This window comes from Myotis lucifugus, unplaced genomic scaffold (genome assembly GCF_000147115.1).
Source record: "Myotis lucifugus unplaced genomic scaffold, Myoluc2.0 scaffold_1022, whole genome shotgun sequence".
Taxonomy (NCBI): domain Eukaryota; kingdom Metazoa; phylum Chordata; class Mammalia; order Chiroptera; family Vespertilionidae; genus Myotis; species Myotis lucifugus.
Window position 1 is genome coordinate 15,155 of NW_005872070.1, and position 7,577 is coordinate 22,731.

Below are 7,577 nucleotides of genomic sequence, written 5' to 3' on the forward strand. Positions count from 1 at the left end.
GCACCCTAACATTTAGTGTGGCGGGAAATCTGTTCTTAAACACACTGACTCCCTTCCTGGGAAGCCCTCCTGCTGTATATGACTACAGACTCTAGACCAAAGGTTCACAAACCTGTCCTAGAAAGCAGCAAAAGAAGGCTGAGAAAACAATTGGGTATGCAGTGCTCAGGTTATTTACAGGCTGGAATCCAGTACCTTCTGGAGAGCTTTTACCTAGTAATTTGTCTTTGAAGGTGTTCTGCAACCTGACCACCACTAGAGGGCGGAGCAGACCACTTCAGTTTTCAAGCACTTTCTCCAGAGGTGAGGTTGAAAGAAAGTTGTAAGGACTACATACTGGGCAGACCTGTACACTTAGATATCTCTCCACCCCGTGACTTCATCCCACGGTGTGCTGGAGTGCTACGTGCTAACACAGGGGTTCTCCATCCTGCTGCACCCTCACTTGGGGAGCTTCTGAAAAACACAGATGTCCAGCCCACCACCCCTCCTTCATTCTGATTTCATGTTTGAAAATGCTCTAGATTATTCTAACGTAAAGGCGGGATGGAGGCCTCTTGAGCTGTACACTGGTCATATTTCACAGGGGAAACAAAAAATCCCAATTAGTACATGGGCATCACCACTTTCTTCTCTTGAGCCCCAGGAATGCATTGGAACTTCTATGTAGCTTTTCCTTCCACCTTCAATACCTGTGGGCTTGTAATTACCTACAAGAGTGTTTTGTAGGTAAAATCTGTTATCACAAATAATATGACATTAAAATAAAAATGAGTAGGGTTGGGAATGCTGCACAGTATTTATTTTTACTGATCTCATGAGTCACCTTCTCATTTCTAGAGCTCCCCCTCAGCTGGGCATCGGTCAGGTCCTCCCTTCAGGATGCTCTGTGTTCTGCTCTGCCCTCCCCTGGGGTCCCAGCCTCGCCTCTGAACAGCAGGGGGAGATGCTCAGCCTCCCAAGCTCCCTCTTGCCTCCTCCTGGACTGTGGGTGGCAGCGCCGCTGTGCTTTCCTACAGAGAACATGTGGGGACAGCCATGTGGAATTCTTCATCTTAGAGCATCTGCAAGACTTTCTTTTGCTACCAGTTACCTCCTCTCATTATTACGCTAACACATTACTTGCCTTTGTCATGTGACTTAGTCTTTCAAATAACTTTCCCCTGTGATGGTTAACTTGGTATGTCAACTTGTCTGGGCCATGGGGCCCCCAAATAATCTGGTGAAAGGTTATTTCTGGTTGTCCGTGAGGATGTTTCCAGGAGAGATAAGCATTTGACTTAGTGGATTGAGGAAAACAAATTGTCCTGTCAGGGTGGGCGGGCACGATCTAAAGATTGAATTCTCTCTCTCTCTCTCTCTCTCTCTTACATTTCCCATCAGGACTAGAGTGAGAGGAGGATAGAGATACAGGGGGTGGTGAAGAAGGGGATTGGCCCTGACACATGTCTCCGATATCCAGCAATCCCTCCTCCAGTGTGCTGAATGGGAGGCTCATGGCAAGGGGCCGGGTCCCATAACTGTTACTCCAAAGTGGGGTGTTCTGTGCAGCAGGATGTCCTACATTTCGTGGGCACTTTGACTGAAACTAGGGCCCAAGACGGCTGCTGTCCATTAAAGGTGTCCTCTTCTGGCAAGAGAGCTGCATCAACACGAACTCCAGCAGAGCTCTACTGAGCAATAGCCTGGGCTGAGCCTTTCCTCCCTGGAAGCCTCATGCAGCTGAAAGGCAGAGCAGCCGCTGCTCTGGCACGTCTCTGCCACTAGAGGGCGGGGCAGAGCCGCAGCTCAAGCACTGGATGCTGGGATCTCCGTGTTGGGGCAGCTGTGGCTGTCAGGGACTGGAGCTGCTCATCAAACAGGCACAGAATAAAGTATCCAGCAAGGAAGCTGTTAGGGTTTGGCCAGTGATGTGGGCTGGGAAAGAATTCACAACTGAGAGAAGAGAGAGGCCGGGAGGAAATTTAGTCTACTTTCCAAGGGAGGTAAGAGCCTGTGTATTGCTAGTCAACACAGGCAGGAAATAAAGGATCGCCTGCTCTTATAAAGCAGAGGCTTTTTGCTAAGGGACAGTGAGGGGAGGGGAATTCTACTGAGGGTGAGCAGATATCCGGGTTTTCTTGGAAAGTTACATTTTCTCTGCTTTCCAGGAGACAGTCTGGCAGGTGTCCTAAGGAGGTGTCTCATCAGTATTTCCCCCCTAAGTCCCTACAGCTCAGAACAAAGATTATGAAGAGCTCAAAAGAGGCTTGTTTGAACAGGGCAGGGGAAGGGAATTTTCTACTAACCAGAGACTCCTTGGTGCTAATTTTCCCTGAGTTGTGACAACAGTAGGTAGGAGGAGGGGGGTGCAAGAATGTAGCCTGGAAAGTAGCTTCTCTTGGTCCTGCTGAGCTGTTTGAATCAGAAGAGCTAAAAATTTGGGGTTTAATTACCAGGAGCTTCTCATAAATTGTGGAAAGCCACCGCAAAGAGAAAGACAGGCCTTTTTCCTGTCCTTACAGCAGGTACCTTTGCAATTTCACCAGAAGAGTAGAAACTAGAGGGAAAAGGTGACATTTGCTTTCAACAACTTTGAGTAATGAGACTTCCTGTGGTGCACATGATAGTGGGCTCCCGTAGAGATGAGGAAAGAAGGGAATTTGAGGTCATCTGTGAAAGTGGTTTCCCTCACCAGGCACAGGGCACACATCCAATGCAGGAATATAAGTCAGCTGCTCCGGGGCCACGCTGGCCTTCCTGGGTCCCAGGAAGCACTCCCAGTCACTCCTCACACTTGCCCTGATGTCATGCAGCAAGCCTTAAGGGAACCATAGACATAGGGCTGTTTCACACTGGGACCACCCTGTCCTTTACCGAACATTTCTCCCCTGAGCACAGCGCTTTGTAAGAGAATTAAAGCAAGGGAATGTGTGCTCTTGCTCTCTGAGAGTTTCCACAGAGTCCTGGACAAGCTGGAAAGAGTTCGGGCAGGGTCCCCATGGGAAGCAGGTGGCATGCCCAAGTGAGGGTAATTCACAGAGGGTTTATGCACTAATGTGTGGGAAGGTGCAGGGACCCAGCAGAGAGCGTGCAGAAAGTTACCCAGAGCTTTAGCAGCAGAGCAGTTACTGCCCCTGGATAGGGGACAAAGGGAGGAAATAGTAATGGGGAGGCTGCAGGAGAGTCATGGAGAGAAGGCCTCCTTGTGAGGAACTGGCACCTTAGGTTGCAGCCAGCCCCAGCTGACCCCACAGGGAGCCCAGGGGAATAGTATCCTGAGAAACGTGTTGCTTGTCAGTTCCGTCAAATTCACAGAGAGCACTGACACAAACCTTGATGGTAAAGCAACTGCACACCTAGGCCATATGGTGGAGCCTATGGCTCCTGGGCTCCATACTGTACAACGTTACTGCACAAAACAACACAAGATCAAATCAAGCACAAGAGAAAATGATGCAATTAAGGGATACAATAGCCATGAGATGTATGAGGCTGCTGCCAGCACACTTCTACAGCTAACGTTTTTTCATAAGTGGAAAGAGTAGACTCTAAAATAACAGTGACAGTGGGAATGGCGGAAAGGGGGATGAATGGGGAGTGATTAACGGGGGAACTTATTTGCATATATGCACAGCCCATGGACTCAGACAATAGAGCGGTGAATGCCTGGGAGGGGCGAGTTCTGGGTAGAGGAGGTCAATTGGAAAAGAAAACAAAGGGAACATCTGTAATATTTCAACAATAAAAATAATTTAAATAATATAACAGTGAAATATGTAGAACAGTAAATACACAAACCAGTAGTATAGTCACCCATTATCAAGTACTATGTACTATATGTAATGGCATGTACCATACTTTTATGCCACTGGCAGGCCAGTAGGTTGTATCCACCAGCATCCCCCACAAACACATGAGTAATGTGTTGCCCTATGAACTTATGGCAGCTACAGTGTCCCTGGGCAATAGGAAATTTTCAGCTCCATTGTAAGCTATGGGGCCTCCTCTGTATATGTGGTCCCTGATTGACAGATACCTCACTATGTAGCCTCTGACTCTAACAATGCTGACCTTACTCTCCTCCCTCCCTACAGGTCCTTTTGGGGTCCTCGTTGGCCACGCCTAATGGAAAACCAGAGGGCCAGGGATTCGGATGGGAGAATCCTTTAGGTCAGACTTCTGGGGAAGACATCAGGCTGGACATAGTCACGCTTGCCTGAGAGAAGCCATTTGCACGCCATCCCTATGGTGCATGCAGAGGCTCACCTGGGCTCACTGCAGCCAGTCTGTTCGGTCGCCAGAGAGTAATGAGGGCTGCTGGCTGGTCTGTGGGAACTGTTTCTTCCCAGGAATCATGATGTTGAGCAGTTGTTCTCAGTCTGTGTAGTTCTTGGCAGGTAATCTACCTTTTCTCTTGCTGTTTCTCAGAGCGTCTCTTTATGTTTGATAACATGAAATTTTATTATGATGTGTCTTGGTGAGGATTTCTTTTTATTTATTTTATTTGAGGCTCGTGGGGCTTCTGGAATCTCTGGAATATCATATCTTATCAGGTCACTTTCGGAAAATTCTTAGCGAATATCTTCTACCTCATTCCCTTTTCCTCCTTCTGGAACTTCCATGTTGGATCTTTCCATTTTGTTTTGTTAACCTGTCTGTGATATTTTCTATTTATTTTGTCTCTCTGGAGTGCAGTCTGTGTAGTTCTTCAGCTCCTTCCAGGACATCAGTGCTCAGCCTGAACCCAATCTGCTGCTCAGGACGTTCACTGAATATGATTTTCATTGTTTCCTGTGTGTTCAGTGAGTGGGTGCACAATGTGCTTCTGTTTAAATCTACCTTATCAGTCGATGGTCTCTTCTTTAGTCACAATTCTCATTTCCTCATTTCTTTCTTCAAAAATGTGAGACATGTATGTTCTAGAAACACTGACTTCAAGACCTGAAGCCTCTGTAGACCTGACTCCTCAGCAGGTTATCTCAGCTAACGCTTACTTGTTGGGCCTGGTTTCCTTTTTATTTTTAAGAAATAATTATTTGGATTTTGAGGTCAGAGTTCTTGGAACCTCATTTGTAGGAATGCTTTGATGCCTGGTATTGGTGGTTTCTCTAAAAACGATTTGTATTTGCCTTGGCGGGTACATGGGGGATGGGCAACTACCAGCCTGTGTTGTAACCTCACCTTCTTGGTTTGGAATTTGGGGGGCCATGCAGATACGGTGAGTTTGAACTCCAAACTGGCATGGGAACTGGCTTCTGTTACACATTCTTTTTTTTTTCTTTTTTTTAAAATCTTTATTGTTCAGATTACATTTGTTCCTCTTTTTTCCCCCTCTATAACTCCTCTCCTCCCAGTTCCCGCCCCACCCTCCGCCCTCACTCCCCACCCACTGTCCTCATCCATAGGTGCACGATTTCTGTCCAGTCTCTTCCCGCATCTCCCACTCCCTTTTCCCCCCCAAGAATAGTCAGTCCATTCCCTTTCTATGTCCCTGATTCATTATAATCACCAGTTCATTCTGTACATCAGATTATTTATTCACTTGATTCTTAGATTCACTTGTTGATAGATGCATGTTTGTTGTTCACAATTTGTATCTTTACCTTTTTCTTCTACCTCTTCTTAAAGGATACCTTTCAGCATTTCATATAATACTGGTTTGGTGGTGATGAACTCCTTTAGCTTTTCCTTATCTGTGAAGCTCTTTATCTGACCTTCAATTCTGAATGATAGCTTTGCTGGATAAAGTAATCTTGGTTGTAGGTTCTTGGTATTCAGCACTTTGAATATTTCTTGCCAGTCCCTTCTGGCCTGCAAAGTTTCTGTTGAGAAATCAGCTGACAGTCGTATGGGTATTCCCTTGTAGGTAACTGAGTTTCTTTCTCTTGCTGCTTTTAAGATTCTCTCTTTGTCTTTTGCTCTTGGCATTTTAATGATGATGTGTCTTGGTGTGGTCCTCTTTGGATTCCTTTTGTTTGGGGTTCTCTGCGCTTCTTGGACCTGTAAGTCCATTTCTTTCACCAGGTGGGGGAAGTTTTCTGTCATTATTTCTTCAAATAGGTTTTCAATATCTTGCTGTCTCTCATCTTCTGGCACCCCTATTATTCTGATGTTTGTATGCTTGAAGCTGTCCCAGAGGCTCCTTACACTATCTTCGTATTTTCGGATTCTTTTTTCATTTTGCTTTTCCGGTTGGGTGTTTTTTGCTTCTTCGAATTTCAAATCTTTGACTTGATTCTTGCGCTCCTCTGGTCTGCTATTGGGTGTCTGTATAATATTCTTTATTTCAGTCAGTGTATGCTTAATTTCTAATTGGTTCTTTATCACAGCATCGAGGGTCTCATTAGATTTCGTGAGGCTCTCATCAAGTTTATTGGCAGCTTCTAGCACATTATTGCAAGCCCTCAAAATTGCGTTTTTTAGCTCTATATCCTCCATTTCTGTCATGTTTTTTTGTCTCCGCATCTTTTATGCTTTCTTGGTGCACCCCCTTGTGGTCTTTGTGCGCAGTTAATACTAGAGGGATTTGACCACCAGGCCGACTGGCTGTGAGAATCAGCTGTGTGGAAAACTTCTGTCCTCTGGGGAGGTGCTAATCTAGCCTTTGCCTGAGGCGATCAGGCAAATGGCTCTGCGCAGGGCTTGGGCGGTGCGGGCTCAACAGGGCGGGCAGAGGGAGCAGTTATGGCTGCTCTCAGTCCCGTTCCCAGAGGCTCTGCTTCTCAGAACCCCGGCAACCACTGCAAACCTCGGAGAGAAAGCTGCCCTCATGTTCCAACTGATGCTAGACAATCCCGCTTCTCCCGTTTGAGTCTGAGTCCCTAGAGACTCGCCCGGACCTGGAGCTCAGAGTCTGAGACTCCCTCCTGATTGAAAACGACAACCGCGCCCTCAGTCACCAGCCCGCTTTGCGCGCGCACCTCCGCACCTTTAAATTTTCCACACTGCACCTCCTCTGAGCCTGGGAATGCTGTTCTCTTTCCTTCTAGTTGAAGAGTCTCTCCTCAGCCAGCCTTCCTGTGGTTCTGGGTGATGTCCGTTCCACTTTTAGTTGTATTTTTGAGGTGGTTGTTTGCGGCAGCAATCTCCGGTGTTTACCTATGCCGCCATCTTGGTGTAGTCCCCTGTTACACATTCTTAATAGAAATGTTTGTTGTTTCTCATTTTATTAAGAGGAAAGGGAGAGACCAGTAAGGTTCCCTACTTTCAATCTTTGTGGGCATTCCTTCGGGATTCTAGCTAAATAGGGGCACCCACATATTCACTTTGCAAAGTCCCTGCCTGCTTTTGCACCCTGTCTTCCATGTAGCCCTGCATCCCAGTATATTATTAATATCAAACTTCTAGGTCCCAGCGGATGTCTTTAGAGCAGCCTGTGGCTTTGGTGCACAGTTTCCTCTGCATTTTGCACTCTGTATGTTTGCATGCATGGATTTTCCTTTTTCCTTCTCAGTTGTTGTTGTTTTAATCCTCACCCGAGAATATGCTTCTACCGGTATTAGAGACAGAGGAAGGGAGAGAGAAACATTGATGTGAGAGCCAAACATGGATCAGTTGCCCCCAGTAGGAGCCCCAACCAGGGACAGAACTTGCAA